Source organism: Canis lupus, chromosome 3, assembly GCF_011100685.1.
Source record: "Canis lupus familiaris isolate Mischka breed German Shepherd chromosome 3, alternate assembly UU_Cfam_GSD_1.0, whole genome shotgun sequence".
NCBI classification, from domain to species: Eukaryota; Metazoa; Chordata; class Mammalia; order Carnivora; family Canidae; genus Canis; species Canis lupus.
The window spans coordinates 83,969,085-83,986,935 of NC_049224.1; the positions used below are offsets into that span (position 1 = coordinate 83,969,085).

General features: G+C 37.6%; 1 long non-coding RNA gene across 7 annotated transcripts in view; it reads right to left on the bottom strand.

Annotated features, from left to right (window-relative positions):
- The window catches only part of LOC111095306, an 80,785-nt gene that overhangs the window by 44,717 nt on the left and 18,217 nt on the right, over positions 1–17,851 (bottom strand). Inside the window, exon 1 of one of the 7 annotated variants that reach the window (XR_005357335.1) lies at positions 1,183–1,246. The exons of the other annotated variants lie outside the window; for them this stretch is intronic. This is a non-coding gene — a long non-coding RNA (uncharacterized LOC111095306). Of the gene's footprint in view, positions 1–1,182; positions 1,247–17,851 lie in introns of those variants that run through there. 7 annotated transcript variants of the gene reach the window in all.

Genomic DNA, 17,851 nt, shown 5'->3' on the forward strand with positions numbered 1-17,851 from the left:
GCAAGGCTTCATCTCAATTAAACAGTTTCCTCCTTGAAATTTGGAAATTAAACTGTCCTGTTGACAGTATGATCCACACTCTTCCAAAGACTATATCTCAGAAAAATCATTCTAAAATTGTTTTCTTCATCCCTGTGACACTAACAAATAGCACAGGGGAGAAAGCCTCATCTACTCATTTGGAAAAGTCCCTCTGAAAACGTCTCTAATTCATTCTCATGTCACAAACTAACATAAGAAATGTGATAAATAAATCCATTCTAATGAGAAAGCATTGTTATGAGAAAAAAGAAAGGCATGCAGTTCTTCCATTTTTAAATAATCCTAAAATAATTCTGGTGTACATCCTGGATTCTACCTCTTGAGAGATGACTAATCATTTTTTTCTTTATCCCACAAACCGGGATTTCACAAAAGCAATTATAAGAAAATGTGTAATAAAACAGCAGGTGATGCCAAATGGAATTCAGAAAACTGTCTAAGGGGAGAAAAAAAGAGATTCATTCATCGCTAAGCATCTCTAAACACTACACTTTAGAAAGACTAGTGAATATTAATTTTGAATATTTAGAAACCTTAGGTTGTGTTGAATACAGATCACCCTCCACCCTCCGTTTTACAGTTTGGGAAAACTGAGTCAGCAATCCTCAATTACCCTAGACTTCTGCAGGATTTAACCCCAGAGGGGCACTCAGAGCACAACTTGATTTAGAAGTGTAATTAGGAACTCTTCTTTTACTTAGCTGAGTCACCTGGTGTCTTGTTGCACACTTCTGCTAAAATTAAATGCATTAATTTTTTAAATTGACTCAGGGAGAGTCCCATCTGCAGTATAATCAAGGTAAATTATATTATTGAGTGTCAGAAGGTCCAAGACACAAAATAAAATAAAATAAATATGTATAAAAGACTAACGATGCCCTAGGCAAAGGGCTAGAGAACTGCTGGTTAGATCACTACTGAAGCTGTTACCAGCAATAGAATATAAAGGTTGAGGCAGAGGCTGCAACTATTTCTATTTTTTTTTTCCTAGCAGATAATTTTCTCCAGGGGGGAAAGAAAGCATACTAAAAATAGAATTACTGGTTGGCTATTTGATGAGATCCTGATATAAGTATTTCACATTTTAAACTACATTTTGAAAGTCTAGTGGGAATCATTTTTAAGACTATACATTGTTACCAGGTTGCTGTTGACTTCAGAAAACTTCTTGGATCTGCTCCCCTGATGAGGCAAAGAACTCTGCCCCCTTACTTCCTGTATCCTGTCTGTGGCAACAAAGAGAATTTCCAAAATTAGAACTTACTAGAATCTAGGGCCAACACTTAATGATAGTGAAGTTCTATCATGAGTCCCTGCCCAGGGATTCTCCTGGAGTTCACAAATATTTATGTTCAGGAATGAGGGAACTAATAAGTTTATGGGATTCCCAGGGGCCATGGAGCCCCTTGACCTGAGGCAGCATAATGGGAACTACAAAGGAAGACTTGGAATTATGTGAAGTTGTTAACAACCTGAAAAATACTGGACTTAGGATCAGGAGGTTGATAAGAAGGGAAAAGGACTCAGAAAGATGAATAATTAGCCAGAACAAAACAGAATAAGAGCCCAAAGACAAATGCAAGGAAGTGTTCCTTTCACCAGGTTCAAACAAGTCATTCAAGGCACAAGGAATGGTGATGGCTGAATGCACTCCAGGGGTGTCTTGGCATAGAGACCGTGGAAATTCACATCAGCTTTTTCTATTTCTACTGCTTCAGAATAGCTCTGAACCATCTTTTGATTCAGTGATTCCTGAGATCTCGACGAGCAAGGAACTCCAGTTTTTACAATGTTAAAGGTTCCTTGGTCCCTCTTGTGTCCACAGTGATTCAGACCAGGAGTTAGCACCTGATAGTGTGCAGGCTAAATCCAGCCTATTGCCTATTATTGTAAATAAAATCGTATTAGGACACAGCCATGCCCACTCATTTAACTAATATCTACAGCAGTTTTTATGCCACAGCAGCAATTGAAGAGTTGCAACAGAAACTATATGGCCCACAATGTCTAAAATACTACATGGCTCCTTACAAAAGATGTTTTGCTGACCCTGACATAAATAATGGACTGCTCAGTCCTCCAAACGCTGTAATTGACTTTGGGATAGTACCACATGACTTTGGATTTGGTCTGTGACCTCTAAATAAGTCTTAAGACATATTTGTTGATAAATTTTTTATCTGCTATGCATGAGCATTACTCATAAAGCTAAAAACACAGGCCATGGAGTTAACTAGTTGGGTTTAAATCCTGAGCCAGCCATTACTAGCTGTGTGACTTTGAGCAACTTGTTTACCATCTCTATGGCTCTGTTTGCTCATTCACGACAGACAACCACTACCCCCACTTTCTGGTAATCACACTTTTGTGTAACCCCTTCCCCTTGAGGGTGGGCTAGACCTACTGAATAGAATATGACAAAGTGGTAAGATGTCACTTGTGAGATTGGGTTACACGAAGGCTAAGACTTCTCTCTCTCCCTCTTCCCTGTTCTCACTAGTTCTGATGGGGGCCAGCTGCCATCTGCTATTTGGAGAGGTACACACAGCAGAGAACTCAGGGAGGCCTCTGGCCAGCACTCAACAAGGACCTTAGACTCTCAATACAATAATCTTCAAGGAATTAAATCCCTTCCACAATCACTTAAATAAGCTTGAACTCAGTCAAGACTGAGGAGTATAGTCCCAGTTGACACTCCTAATGTGCCTGGTGACAGACTGTAGGAGACATTCAGCCAACATGTGACTAGATTGCTGAACCAAAGAAAACTGTGAGACGATAAATGTTTATTGTTTTAAGCAACTGTGTTTTGTGATAAGCTGTTACACAGCAATAGTCAATGATTATTGTTATGACAAACACACACTTATAGTGTATACAATTATGCTGCCAAATGTCCAACAAATGCTAACTATTATTAAGTGGAAATACGTACTTTCTTACTTCACTTTGACTTTCATTGTTTCAATTTAGATATAGTAGTTAGGAACATGAGCTAACTACATCAATTTGGTACATCAATCAAGTCACTTTACTTCACAAAACTCAGTGCCTTCACCTGTAAGGGCGGATAAGAAAATGGTGCCAAACTCATAGGGTTTTCTAGTACATGATGTATTAGTTTGCTAGGGCTGCCATAACAATATTCACAGATTGGCTTAAATAATAAAAATTTATTTCCTAAAAAAAAAAAAATTATTTCCTCCCAGTTTGGGAGGCTAGAGGTCCAAGATCAAGGTGTCAGCAGGTTTGGTTTATATTGAGGCCTCTTTCCTTCACTTGCAGATGGTCACCTCACTGTGTGTTCACATGGTCATTTCTTTATGGGTCCATGTATTTTCTTGCTCACACTCTCCCTCTCTTTCCCTCTCTGTCCCTCCTGCCATCTCTTGTTATTAAAGACTCCAGTCATATTGGATTAGGGTTCACCTTAACATACCCATTTTAATTCAATTACTACTTTAAAGACCTTCTCTCTAAATACTGTCACATTCTAATATACTAGGGGTTAGGGCTTCAACATATGAATCTAGGGGGGTGGGGGTAACACAATTCAGCACATAACAAATGGATAATCCTAAGAAATAACTTGAAAAAGTCTGAATCTCACAAAAGGTATAAAATCCAAGTTAGCTCTTACTACTTATGCATGGCATGTAGAATTTTTAATCTATAAAGGGCTGTAGTGGCCCAGAAATAAAAAAAACCTTAACTTTAGAGATGAAGAAACTAGAAAACCAAATGAAAAGCTACATATCATAAGATACATCAAAACCTTTCATTTTCTAACTTACCAGTAGATGCATTTTACCTAATTCTGAATCACAGGTTAGATGCAAAAATCTGGGATATTTTCTTACTAGATATAGAACACAGTCATTTGGGAATCAGAATTTCAGAGCTGAAAGGAATATTGGAAAATACCTTGTTTAATCTTATTACAGAAAAAATATCTTTTTTTTTTAAGATTTTATTTATTCATGAGAGGCACACAGAGAGAGGCAGAGAGAGAGGCAGAGACACAGGCAGAGGGAGAAACAGGCTCCACGCAGGGAGCCCGATGTAGGACTGGATCCTGGGTCTCCAGGGCTGAAGGCGGCGCTAAACCACCGAGCCACCGGGGCTGCCCTCAGAAGAAAATATCAGTCACCCAGCTAATGATAGAGGCAAGATTTGAATTTGTGTTTATTCTTCAGTGGAGAGAGCTAATGGAATGGCTACTAGATTAAAAGCTATCTAACCCACTGGTGGACAGGGGAAAAGGGGTATCTTTCAAAATACAAAAAACAAAACAAAATAAAACCAACCCAGAAACAAACCAATAAAAAACTATGATTTTAAATTGTAATCGCAGAATCATTTCACATTATCAAAGAACAACTTTTAGAATTACATGTTAATCACAGTGGGAAAAGAGAAATGCAGGACATTCTTTAAGCTCCTCTCAAAATGTGCTCAGTATTTTCTCTGTCTCATCCATGTTCTTTTGCTCATGTTAATTCTTTCAGCTTGGAACATGGTAATTGCCTGTTCATGACCATCCTAGCCTTTAGATTTAAGTTCTCAGCCCACCTTCCCAGATCCGGAAAGAAGAGGGTGGAAGTCATGAATGCTGTTTTTCAAATATTCCTGACTCTCCTTTTTCCTGGCCACTTGTGATTGGGGAAGCTAGTTCTGGTCAATGAGTTGCAAGCAAAACTATATGTCACTTCTGAGACATATGAGATTCTCCTTCATTCTGATTGAGACTATGTCACTGTGGCTTAAACAGCCAACATAGAGATCTGTAAGAGACTAAGATGGGCAGATATTCCACTCTTCCTTCCATCCAAAGATGCATAGTATGCATGTATCCTGAATGAGAAATAAGACTTTATATTCTGGACCCAGAGGTTTAGGGTCATTTGTCATCACATCATACCTTGTCCTACCCTCACTAAAAGACATTTTTTTCTGTACTACTCAAGTACTGTTCGATATGTTTCATCATGTAATTTTGTTTAAATAAATCTCAAAACCTAATTTAACAGAGAAAAAGAATAGTTGACAACATGACTTAGTAAGCATGATTATTAATTAATTAGTGCAATTGTTAATATTGGCATCTTTTCACTTTTAATAATGACAACAATGCTTTTATCTGTAAAAGTTTTTTCTCTTATTAACACTTCTTTTTTTTATCCAAAGGTAAAATATGTTTATTGAAGAAAATATGAAAATATCAAAAGCATCAATGGAAATTTAAAATCCCTAAACTGAGAGATAGTTTACTCCCTAAACTGAGAGATAACCACTATTAATTTAGGGGATAAGTCCTGCCCATTTAGACATATTATAATTAAATTTTCAAAGTATACTGATAAAGAAAAAAATCTTAAAAGCAAGACAAAAGTAATCCTTAACTTACAAGGGAGAACCCATAGGCTAGCTAGAGATTTCTCAACAGAAATTTGACAAGTCAGAATGGAGTGGCGTGTTATATTCAATATGCTGAATGGGAAAAATCTGCAAGCAATAGTATTCTATTCAGCAAGACTGTCACTCAAATGGAAGGAAAGATAAAGAGTTTTCCAGGTGAACAAAAACTAAAGGAGCTTGTGACCACTAAACCAGCCCTGCAAGAAATATTAAAGAGGACTCTTTAAGTGCAAAGGAGAGACCAAAAATGAACAAAGGCAAGAAAAGGTCAGATAAAATCTTCACAAATAATAACCAAACAAATAATAAGATGGCAATAAATACGTATCTATGAATAATTACTTGGAATGTAATTGGACCAAATGCACCAATCAAAAGATATAGGGTGTTAGAATGTATTAAAAAAAACAACACCCACCTATATGCTGCCTATGAGAAACTCATTTTAGAACTAAGGACACTTGTAGATTGAAAGTGAGGGTGTGAAGAAAAATTTATCACACAAATGATGTCAAAAGAAATCAGGAGTAGCCATGCAAACTAGACTTTAAAACAAAGACTGTAAAAAAGAGATAAAGAAGAGCATTATGTAATTATAAAGGGAACAATCCAACAAGAAGACATAACCGTTGTAAATATTAATGCACCCCACATGGGATTACACAAATGTATAAAACAATTAATAATAATCATTAAGGAACTAATTGATAGCACAGTAATAGTAGGGGACTTTAACACCACACATACATCAATGGACAAGCTATCTAAACGGAAAATGAACAAAGGAACCATACTTTCTAAACAGCTTTTTGATCTACTACTTTTTGTTACAATGTATTATCAACATTTCTCCTTATTATTAAATATTCTTCTCTATCATTTTAATGGCCATATAGTATTCCAACACATGGCTGCATGATGCTTTCTAAGTCAGCCCTTATTGTTGAATACTTAATTGCTTTTATTTTCTTAAAAAAAATAAGTCTTTACCTACCTCTGTAATAATTTTCTCAAGATCAGTTTCTAGAAATTAAATTTATATGTCAAAAAGTATGTAAACCTTCAAGTCTTTCAATCTATTTTGGTCAAACTGCACTCCAGCAATGTAAGTAGATTTCTCAATCCATCCAACAATCCATCTCTCCTGAGATGAGAGGAGAGAATCTATTCCTCACATGTTTATCAACACTAGAAATATCACCAGCACTGCCTCAAACATGAAACTCTGTTTCAAATTACTTTAATTCAATAATCAATTCAATATCCCTTTTTCCTTTTGATTTATTTCTTTAAAAAAAAATGCCTTTCCTACACCAACATCAAAAATACACTTACTTATATTTTCTTTTAGATATTTTATTGTTTCATTTGTTAATATTTCCTTAGGTAAGTCATTCAGTTTATTTGTTTGTTTACTTTAGTGTTTAATGCAAAAGGCAGATTTAACCTAGTTGTTGTATCAAACAGCCATTTTTTTCTGAGCCACCCAATAAATATCCATTCTCTCTATATTTAAGTCTGTTTCTTGAACTTGTGCAGTTACATAGTGTTGTAATTACAGAGACTTTTCTAGTATTTTCCCATGCTCGCATGCACACACACACACACGCACACACACACACACATATCCCAAGGATAGTCATTGTCTTTCTCAGATTCATCTTTCAGTTCTTCAATGTATTTTAATATATATTCTCTTTTGATGCCCACATGAGATAAGAAGGCAATGACTTAGGCCTTTTGTATTAGAGGCAACCCCAGAGCAGGTACAGGAAGAATGGTAAGTGGAGAAGCTTTAGATAGATTCCATAGGGCAACCAATGGCAGGATTGGGGCTCTCAGATGGAGCTTCTTCCAAAATTGAGTTTCATTTTTTCAGTCTAAAAGATACATATATCATTTCCTGATATTTGCCCTGTGCTGTGAGCAGGCTATTGCCCCTTTCATTTCTAAGACAAAGAGGAAGAAACAGACAAATAGAAAGGCAATTACCATATATTGTGGTTCACCATTATAATAGAGTTAGGCACAGGATTCCCTGAAAGAATACACTTTTAACAAGCAAAGAGACTGATTGGAGTAATTGCAAATAGCTCAGCTGTACTTCAGAAGGCCACAGAGAAAACATAATGAAAATCTCCGTCCCCTCCAGAGAAGGGTCAGGATTTTTCATGCACCAAGACTCACAGAACTGTGCTAGATTCTGGGTGATGCCAGTAATATACTATAACTATTCACTTTCACCAATTTTTATTAAGCTTTCACCACTACAAAATATAAATACTGAATAATTTACTTAAAGCACTTTTTTATTGGAAATACCATGCATGATTAATTTTGTCCTTGATAGTGAGATTCAAGCTGAATTGTTTCTATCTAATTGGCAGTTCCTTTCAACAGCTTATTTTCATTAGTAAGCACTTGTCATTGTTTTTCTTGATGCACAGTAAACATTATAATGATTCAGAATGTTTTTAGGCTTGGGATGAGATTTCTGCCTCTGACTTCAAAAGGAGGCAATTTCATAGATGGCCCCTTAAGGAATATGAATTAGGACCTTGCTATTCACAAAATGGTCAGCTTCCCTCAACAGCTTGTTAGAAATACCAAAACTCAGACCCCATACCAGACCTACTATATTAGAATCTTCATTTTGACAACAACAAAACAAAATAAAACCCAGTGATCATCCCCACATAGGAGATATGGGAAAAATTCAGGGCTCCAAAAATCTTCCTCTCCTTATTATTCCATCACAGTATATTTGGGACTTACCCATTGGATGTGCAATATTCAATACAGAGAAAGGGTTTGATCAGAAAAAGAAGACTTTTAAAGGCCCACTCTCAGCTTTGCCTGAGCCTGTGCCTATTCTGAGGATCTGTCCTTGAGAGTCCACCAGACAACTCCTGTCAGAATGTCCATCCAGGGCAAGGGCCAATGCAGGACTAATGTTGTTTTATAATGGGGGAAAACTAAAACATCCAATATAAGATATTTGCTATTTTTTTCATGTAATAAAATACTCTCCAGCTATGAAAAATTATTATAGTAGATAATATAAATAGCCATCATACTGTGATAATCTTTGTTAGAGACACTCTTGCTATGCCCTCCCATGTTTGTAAAATCCCAGAATTTCAAGGTTTAAAGAAACCTCAAAGAATATGGATCTTACCTCCAACTCCCACAAACTATTCATCCAGCCTCTGCTTGAGTTTCTCTGATCATGGGGAACTCACTACCTATAGAAAAGTGGTCCATTCCATGAAAGTACAAATAGCTAAAGAGTCGTCTCTTCCTTTCACATAAGAAAATGTCTCCCTGTATCTCCTTTCTTGTGAATTGAGGTCTTTGGAATCTATGGAATAACTTCACTTCTTCTACCAACTAGTCCTTCAAACACTTGAAGCCATTCACCATGCTTCCTCTTCTCCAGACTCCACACAGATTGCAAGTAGTAAGAGGGGAACATTAACTTCAATTAAAATCAACTACAGTTCTTACTATTTGGAATCCTGTGACCCAACCGCTTACCCCTGAGTTCCCTCAGTTTATATCAAACACACTCATGGGTTAGCACTTTGATTCATTTACTCAACAAATATTTATTGAGTGGTTAAATGCTTATTGGAAGCCAGGCACTGTTCCAGGCACTGGGGATGCAGCAGTAACATAATCAACAAAATTCTAAGCCTCATAAAGCTTGCATTCTCTGTGAGAACTAACTACCAAATAATAACAACATTAACAACAATCATAATGTTAGACTAGAGAATTATAATAGCTATAGAGAAGACTGAAGCTATAAAGAGGATTAGAAAATTTCTATTTTATACAAGGTAGCCAGAAAAGCCAATATTGGAGCTGAGATCTGCAGCAGGGGAAAAAGCCAACCATGTGGAGATGGGAAGTACCATTCCCAGGGAGAAGAAACAGCAAGTACAGGGGCTCTAAGAAGGAAGCATATTAGGCATGATCTCATAATAGCAAAACAACCAGTGTCAGTGGAATTAAATGACCCCAGGGGTGAAGAATCAGGAGCTGATTATACAGAGACCTGTAAACCACTAAAAAGACTTTGGCTTTTTTTTTTTTTTTTTTTTAATAGGGTATAAAGCCACTGGTAGCTTCCAAGGAAATGAATGATATAATCTGTTTTAGTGAGACGGACCCCTCTGTGTAGAGAATAACTGGCAATGTGGGGAGGTTAGAGGAGGAGAGGGGAACAGAGCAGAAAGCAAGACCAACAAAGAGACTATGGCAAGAGCCCAGGAGAAAGACAGTGGCTCAGATGAGAATGGCAATGCAGAGGCTTTGGGCAGAGGTCATTTAGCGAGCAATCTTTCTAAAGTTGTAGGAGGGGGAGTGAATGAGTAGAGTTTTTGTAAGCAATTGAAGTTGTTATCAGCTTAAAATATATTGTTATAACCATAAGAAGTTTTAGGGAAGCCTCACGGTAACCATGCATAAAAGACCTAGAGAAGACACACAAAAAGAGGAGAGAGAGAAAGGAATCAAAGCATGTCACTGTCAAAAGTATTAAAACATAAAAGAAGACAGCAAGGGAAAAAGGGTGACAAAAAAGCTACAATGCTGGGGCACCTAGATGGCTGTGTTGGTTAAGCATCTGACTCCTAATTTTGGCTCAGGTCACAATCTCAGGGTTGTGAGATCAAGCTCCCTGCATCAAGCTCCTTAGTGGGCATGTAGCCTCTCCCTCTCCCACCGCCCCTTACCCCTCTCCCCCTTCAGAAAAACAAAACAGAACAAGTAAATGAAAAAAATCCCTACAACACAGCCAGAAAACAATTAACAAAGTGACAATAGTAATTATTTCCATATCAGCAATTATTCTAAGTGTAGATAGATTAAACTTTTTGATCAAATGAAATAAAATAGCTGGGTGGATTTTTAAAAACCCACTATATGAACCTAGATGTAAAATCTCCCCGCAAAATACTAGCAAACTAAATTCAACATATTAAAAGGGTTATACACTATGACTAAGTAGAATTTATCCTTAAGATTCAAAGATGGTTCAACATATGAAAAATCAATGTGATACACCACATTAACAGTATGAAGGATAAAAATCATATTATCATCTCAACAGATGCAGAAGAACCGTTCGACAAAACTCAATACACTTTCATGATTAAAAAAACTCTTAATAAATTGGGTATCGCAGGAATGCACCCCAACAAAAAAAGTCCATAAAGAGGAATCCAACAGCTGATGTCCATACACAATGGTAAGAGGTTGAAAGCCTTTTCTCCAAAACCAGAATCAAACTAAGGATGCCCACTCTTAACATTTCTATCCAACATAGTACTAAATTCATAAACAGAGAAATAGGGCAATGGAAAGAAAGGACATTCTAATCAGAAAGGAAGAAGTAAAATTATCCCTATTCACAGATGACATAATCTCATATTTCACATCTAAAGATTACACACACACGGTTTAGATCAGCAAAGTAGCTGGATACAAAGAAAACACACAGAAATCAGTATTTCTATACACTAACAATAAACTATTTGAAAAAGAAATTTAAAAAATAACCCCATTTATAATAGCATCAAAAGAATAAAATACTTGGGACTAAATTTAAGCATCGAGGTGAAAAGCTTCTACGCTGAAAACTATAAAACACTGCTGGAAGAAATTAAATACACAAATAAATAGAAAGACATCCCAGGTTGATGGAGCGCAACACTAAATTTTGTTAGACTAACCAAAACAATTTACAGATGATTCAATGAAAACCCTATCAAAATGCTATGGCATTTTTTGCAGAAATAGAAAAAACAATCCTAAAATTTATATGGAACCACAAAGGACTCTGAATAGCTGAAACAAACCTGAGAAACAAAGCCGAGGCCTCAGAAGTCCAACTTCAAAACATTTTAGTATGTACAGTTTAGCTCCAGTAATCAAAGTGCTATGGTACTGGCACAAAGACAGATCTATAGGAGGGAGACCTGGGTGGCTTAGTCAATTGAGCATCTGACTCTTGGTTTTGGCTCAGGACATGATCTCATGGTCATGAAATCAAGCCCCATGTCGGGCTCCCTGCTCAGTAGAAAGACTGCTTGAGATTCCCTCCTTCTCCCTCTGTCCCTCTTCTCTCTCTCTATCTCTGTCTTTTTCTCAAATAAATATTTTTTTTAAAAAGACAAATGTATAGGTCAATGAACAAGAATAAAGTCCAGAGAAATAAACCTCTGCATATACTCTTCAACTGATATTCAAAAAAGGTGCCAAGAACACACAATGAGGAAAGAGAAAAGATAATTAATATTAATTAATTAATAATTGATATTGCCAAAACTAGATATCTACACACAAAGAAATAAATTGGACTCTTAGACCACACACAAAAGTTAATTCAAAATGGACTATACACAAAAATAAACTCAATATGGATGGAAGACCTAAAAGTGATACAGGAATCCATAAAATCCTAAAGGAGAGCACTGGCAGAAACCTCTGCGACCTCAGTCCAGCCACTTCTTGCCAGACACGTCTCCAAAAGGCAAGGGAAACAAACATAAAGATGAACCATTGGGACTTAATCAAGATAAAAAGCTTTTGCACAACAAAGGAAAGACTTAACAAAATCAAGACAACCTACAGAATGGGAGAAGATATTTGCAAATGCCTTATCAGATAACTGGCTAATGTCCAAGATCTATAAAGAACTTATAAAACTCAATTCCCCAAAACCAAATAATCCAGTCAAGAAATGGGCAGAAGACATGAACAGACATTTCTCCAAAGAAGACATACAAATGGCCAACAGACACATGAGGAAATGCTCCACATCACTCACCATCAGGAAGTAGTGATGAAAACCACAATGAGATACCACCTCACACCAGTCAGAATGGTTAAAATTAACAAGTCAGAAAATAAGAGATGTTAGTGAGGATGTGGAGAAAGGGGAACCCTCCTACACTGTTGGTGGGAATGCAAGCTGGTGCAGCCACTCTGAAAAATTGCATGGAGATTCCTCAAGAAGTTGAAAATAGAGCTACCCTATGACCCAGCAATTGCACTACTAGGTATTTATACAAAGGATAAAAACAGTGACCCAAACCTTCACCCCAATGTTTTTGGCAGCAAGGTCTACAACAGCCAAACTATGGAAACAGCCCAGATATCCATAAACTGATTAATGGATAAGGAAGATGCGATTATAAATTATACATATATATGTATATATACACATATATATACACATTATATATATTACATTATATATTATATATATATATATATACTCAGCCATTAAAACAATGAAATCTTGTCATTTACAACAACGTGGATGGAACTAGAGGGTATTATGCTAAGTAAAATAAGTCAATCAGAGAAAAACAATTACCATTTGATATACTTACATGTGACATTTAAGAAACAGATGAGAGGAGCATAGGGAAAGAAAGGGAAAAAGAAAATAAGACAACATCAGAGAGGAAGACAAACCATAAGAGGTTCTTAACTCTAGGGAACAAGTTGAGGGTTGCTGGAGGGGGTGTGTGTGGGGAGATAGGGAAACTGGGTGATGGACATTAAGGAGGGCATTTGATGGAATGAGCACTGGGTGTTATATGTGCAACTGATGAATACCTGAACTCCACCTCTGAAACTAATAATACACTATATGTTAATTAATTGAATTTAAATAAAATATTTTTTTAATTGACTAAAAATGGAAATGTAAGATCTGAAACTATGAAACTCCTAGAAGAAAACATAGGGGTAAAGCTTTATGACATTGACCTTGGCAATGATAGTTTGAAAATAATACCAAAAGCACAGGCAGCAAATGCAAATCTAGATATATGGGGCTACATGAAGCTAAAAGCCTTCTGGTTATTGAAGGAAATAATCAACACAATAAAAAGGCAACCTATGGAATAGGAGAAAATATTTGCAAACCACATATCTGATCAAGGATTGATCTCCAAAATTTATAAGGAACTTCTCCAGCTCAAAAGCAAAAAAGTCAAATAGCTCAATTAAAAAATAGGCAAAGGACTTGAATAGTCATGTCTCTAAAGAAGACATAACAAATGGCCAGCAGGCTTATGAAAAGATGCTCAACATCATTCATCATCAGGGAAATGCAAATCAAAACAACGAGATATCTCCTCACATCTGTTAGAATGGCCCTTAGAAATATATAAAGTGTTGGCAAGGATGTGAAGAAATTAGAACCCTTGTGCGCTGTTAGTGGAAAAGTAAAATGGTGCAGTCCCTATGGAAAACAGTATGGACATTCCCAAACAAATTAAAACTAGAACTACCATAACAATCCAGAAATCCCACTTCTGGATATTGTTTGGAAAAGAACAGTCTTGAAGAGGTATTTGCATTTCCATGTTCATTGCAGCATCATTCACATGAGCCAAGAGGTAAAAGCAGCCAAAGTGTCCGATGACAGATGAGTGGATAAAGAAAATGTACGTATCTACAATGGAAGGTTACTCGTCCCTAAAAAGGAAGGGAATTCTGATACACATTACAACATGAATGAAACTTGAAGACATGATACGAAGTGAAATAAGCCACTCACCAAAAGACCAATGCCACATAATTCCACTTCTACGAGGTATCCAGAGCCAAACTCATAGAAGTAAAAGGAAGAATTCCTGTTGGCAGGAGCTAGAGGGAGGGGGTAATGTGGAGTTGCTTTTCAGTGCTACAGAGTTTCTGTCATGCGGGATGAAAATATTCTAGAGAACTGCCACACAGCGATGTGCATATAGTTAAAAATACTGTATTGTACTGTGTACTTAAAATTTTTTAAGAGGATAGATCTCGGGACGCCTGGGTGGGTCAGAGATTGAGCATCTGCCTTCGGCTCAGGGCATGATCTCAGGGTCCTGGGATCGAGTCCCCCACTGGGCTCCTTGCAGGAAGCCTGCTTCTCCCTCTGCCTGTGTCTCTGCCTCTCTCTGTGTGTCTCTCATGAATAAATAAATAAAATCTTTAAAAAAAAAAAAAAGAGGATAGATCTCATGCTATATGTTTTTTTACCACAATTAAGAGTGATAATAATAAACCATGCCAGCAGCAGTCACACACATGTGCATTAAGTACCTTTTATAAAATTCAATAAACCAATTTGGACGAAGATTGTACCTCCAATCTAGAATGCCCACTCCTCTGTTCTAGTTTTACAAACAACCAGTCATGTGACCATGGGCAAGTTTCTTACTTTCTCTGAGCCTCAGTTTCCTTAATAAAATGATGAAATCAAATTAACTTTGAAATTCACCCTAACTTATGGTCTTATGACTGAGTTTCTCATTTACTCAATGCAGTCTTAATGATAAGAGCCAGGGTGATCATCTCATCCAACTAATCGTCCTTAGACAAACCTAATTTTATATTTTCGAGTAGCTCATGAAAGCAAATTCTTTCCCAATCTATTCTCTGGCGCCGGATTTTGTTAAGCCTGGCACTCTATCTGTGTGCCTCAAGCAAAAACAGTTGACAGAAACCCATGAACCCATCATGCCCTGAGTCGTATGATATAATGGTGAATAATCCTAATTCTGGTTCATAGTTTACTTGTCCATAATTACAGCTGCAGTCAAATGCTTTTAGCATTAATATCCGCCTAGAGTTGCAGCTCCCTCCTTATCTTAGGGAAATGGAACTGTGAGAATGTTTCAAAGCAAGGTTTGCTGCTTTTTTGCCTGGAACGCTTTTTAATTGGGTATCATTTGGAAATTTCTAAATCCCATTTTGGAGCTTCTGGTCACTGCACTACTTATTGAAGCCCGAAAAGCTAGTTATGAGGCATGCCTAAACTGTTCAAATGTCAAAACAAAAATTGCTATCATCTGTGATTTTTTCACAAAATGAAAAGAGGCATCATCTTGACCCTTTTTTTCATATACACTGATAAAAACCGAAGACAGTAAAACGGTAAGAGAAAATGCTCGTGAATTTGGGATTGAAATTGCACTTCTAATTTAAGAGTTTTCCATCTAGTTGGCAGGGTTTAAAATCTTTGGGTTTTTCAGAAACCCACAGACTATGTAAATGTGCAATTTTGGTGTATCCACCCAAGTGCCTGACTAGCAACCTTAGTCATCCCTACCTTCACCTCTCCTCCCACCCACATCTAGTTAGTCAACAAACCCTATCCATTCTCCCTAACGACTTTGCAATCTACTCCTCCTCCCGTCTCCCCCTTTACTGCCAAAAAAGCAATTAAGGATCTCATTACCTCTTAAGTGGGTAAGTGGTTGGCCTGACCCCAGGCCCTTCCCACCTCCAATCTCTACTACACACAGAAGCAAGAGGTGGTTCTACCGAAGCACAAATTGGAGCCTGCGCTACCACTGAAAAATATGTGATGGCTCTCTGTAGCAGGAGCTAATCGGAAGCCCTCGCCTGGTATTTCCTCCCTGTCCCAAACCATCTCTCGAACTACCCCCTCCCCCCCTTCTGGCCTTCTAGAGGCCACCCACAAGGGCTATTGATTGTCACGTCTGCGTCCCCAATGCTCCATGCACTTGCAAGAATTTTTCTTGTTAACTCTTGTCTCTTCCAGGAAGTCCCAGCTTTATACATTGACATTCTACACATATTTTAATATGAAGCTCAACCATCACCTGTGAAACCTTTCCCAAGCCTTTTAGAACAGTTCAGTTCTTTTTCCAACATGCTTCTCTAGAACATCAATTTTTCATTCATTTGCCTTTTTTTTTCCTTCAGCAACTCTAAGAAGCAACTATGTTCTGGAGATGTGGACATAAATAACACAATCATGGTTCCTGCCCTGTGATGTCTACCTTCCTGTGGATTATTTCTAATCTATGCGGGGCCCTCCATTGTCTTTCAAGCTATATTTTAATTAGTGTTTTTCTCTTTCATTGGACTATGAACTCCCTGAGGAAGGGGATCATGTTTCACTCAGTGGTCAACCAGAGAAAGACCCTGGGTGATGTCTACTGAATTTTATTTAAATGAATTGGCTTATCGCTTGAGAATATATGTATTTGTACGAATATGTATTCGTACTCAAACCAAGTCATTTCCAACACCTTGCACTTTAGTGGCCCCTATTTATCTTAAAACAGGCACAACCACAAGTGCCTCCCAAGCATTACTGGCGATAATGTATAGGAAGCATTGATCACAGTGACTAGCCTCCAGAAGTGTTTAATGAAAACAAACTCTTCAGCTTAAATTGAGTAGTCCTTTCTTTTTCAGATTTAAAATAAACCAGTCTTTGCTTCAGTTTGATGGACTTTTCCAGTAAGAACTTCCAACAAAGCAAGAGCTTCCTTCCTATCCATCTCATCTAATGGTTGCCATTCAATTGGTAATATTAGGGGAGCTTGAAAACAGGAGTGGAAAGGGGTGAACTTTTAAATTCCTGATCGCCACATGAAACTTGGCAAACAGAGCTGGGTGACTGGGGACCTGGGTTCCCCGACCAGCTCTGACAAGAAGAGCTCCTGAAAAATCAGTTCATTTCTCTGTTGCTCAGTTATCTTATCAACAGAGGATGGGGATATTAATGCCACTTTTGCCTCCCTTGAAGAGTTTGTGGATAAAAATGAAATGCCTGTGAAATTACCCTGAAAAAAAGGTAAAAGCTTATCACATGTGAGGTGGCATTTGTAATAATAAGCACTTATGAAACACTCTTATGACAGGCCCATCTCTCAGGATGTCCCGGAGCGTATATGAGGCTGCTTGGCAAATTGATACGCATATGGTCAGGGATTTAGTGGGAAGAGATAATAAATCCTCCCTGATTCCTCTTGGGGCAGATAAGGAACAAGTATAGCCAACCCTCAGTGACCTGTGATAACAAGACCAGGGATAATATGGATAAACGAATTTCACAGATTATCCAAAAATATAACTTTCACCATTTACGATCTCTAAACTTTTGCAGAAATTCCTTAAATGGAGCCAGATTACTTTAACCTACACTCATAACCTATGTGAGTTTCACTGCCAGTTCCTACCTCGATCCATGCCCACATACAGCTGCAAAGAAACAAAGACCAAACAGTGGAAATGCCAGAACAGCTACCGTAAAAATTGCTGATCTATCTAAGAGAAAGCTCAGCACATTTTGTACCCAAAGACCTATGGGATGCCAGCCCTGCCTACTTCTTCCAGCAGCAAGGGAGAAGCAACCAGGGCCTGCCAACCCAGAAAATTCTGAGTGACCTCAAACCAGGGTGATTTCCCCAAGCCACCTGAAGGAGCTTGTCCCTTCAAACTGCTGCCTAGGCAGCACTGAAATCCGGTCTTGGATCATTCTAGTCCAAAACTATTCCACAGATGTTTCCAAAGCTGGAATGTGAAATGGCTTTGAATACGTAAATCTGTTATTTGAATTATTCAACAA